Source organism: Vanacampus margaritifer, chromosome 11 (genome assembly GCF_051991255.1).
Source record: "Vanacampus margaritifer isolate UIUO_Vmar chromosome 11, RoL_Vmar_1.0, whole genome shotgun sequence".
Taxonomy (NCBI): Eukaryota; Metazoa; Chordata; class Actinopteri; order Syngnathiformes; family Syngnathidae; genus Vanacampus; species Vanacampus margaritifer.
The window spans coordinates 15059772-15061086 of record NC_135442.1 but is presented as its reverse complement, the minus strand read 5'-3'; positions in this window follow the sequence as shown (position 1 = coordinate 15061086).

Here is a 1315-nt window from a genome sequence, read left to right as displayed (position 1 = left end):
CTGCACCTTCTATACCTCCCTGATGGAGGGGAGGGGTCAGAGGGAAACACTGGCGTTCTCTCGAAAAGGAGTTGTCGCCAAACCTCCCGCCCTTCTCTTCTCTTCTGTTTTTTAATTTTTTTTTTTTTTTACTTTTCCCTCCCTGCTTAGTCTAGTGGGTCCGCACCAATTCTGCTTTCCATCTGCAGCAGCTGCTCTCTGACACAAGTTTTCATTCTCCTTCCCTTGTGCTTCTCTCTGAAGGAGTGTTTGTATGCACACTAACAGGCACATTCAATGCCATTCATATGCATGATTTACTTAGAATGCACAGTAAGATTATTGTCTAAAAAGTGACATCTGACGTTTAACCCATTATGGTCGTGTATGGATCAGCCGTTCCTTAATTCAGGGTCTTTGGCTTTGTGCATACCTACATGACAACAGAGTTCCAGAGCCTAAAAAAAAATCATAAACAATCAATCCCTCTAAATACTCTATTTGGGGAAAATACTCTATTTGGGGAAAGGTAGTGAAGTTGCATTTTACAGCATTTCCTGGATTATTTTTCTTCGGTCAAATTGATAACTGGGAATGATAATCATCAGCTGTACATGAAACTTCTCATTTTCGTTTTTGGAAATATCTGTTGCATGCACCACATGTATAGATCTAATACGCTGATTGACAAAGCGCAAATTGTCAGCTTGGAGATGAAGTACTGCCTCTACTGTTGAAAAAGCAAATTGCTGACAGGCAAAAATCTTGCACCTCCAAAATCATCTGTTTTCAACACTTAAAAATCAGTCAGTAATTTGTAAGATAAATAAATAAATAAGAATGATAAAACATTACTTTAATAATAATAATTAGTACAGATTTGAGAAAAATAGGAAAATCAGTTCCTGCCCAACGCCTGCAAAATGATGGTTTTATGTTGTATTTACGGGGGCTTCCTTCCGCTCTGCGTAAGCCTGATAACGATCCTGTTGATTGGAATCAGCTTGTGTTGGAAATGAGAAATCTCCAAAACCTGCAGGACGCCGGCCCTCGAGGACCGAGATTGCCCAACTCTGCCCTAAACCATAGGTGTCAAACTCCGGTCCTGGAGGGCCGCAGTCCTGCAGGTTTTGGATGTTTCCCTTCTCCAACACAGCTGATATATGATCAGCTAATCAGCAAGCTCTGCGTAAGCCTGATAACAATCCTGTTGATTGGAATCAGCTTGTGTTGAAACCTGCAGGACTGCGGCCCTCCAGGACCGGAGTTTGACACCTAAGCCCTGTACGCAACTGCCACGGCTCTGTCCCAGGTTATCATGGTAATGAAAGCGTAG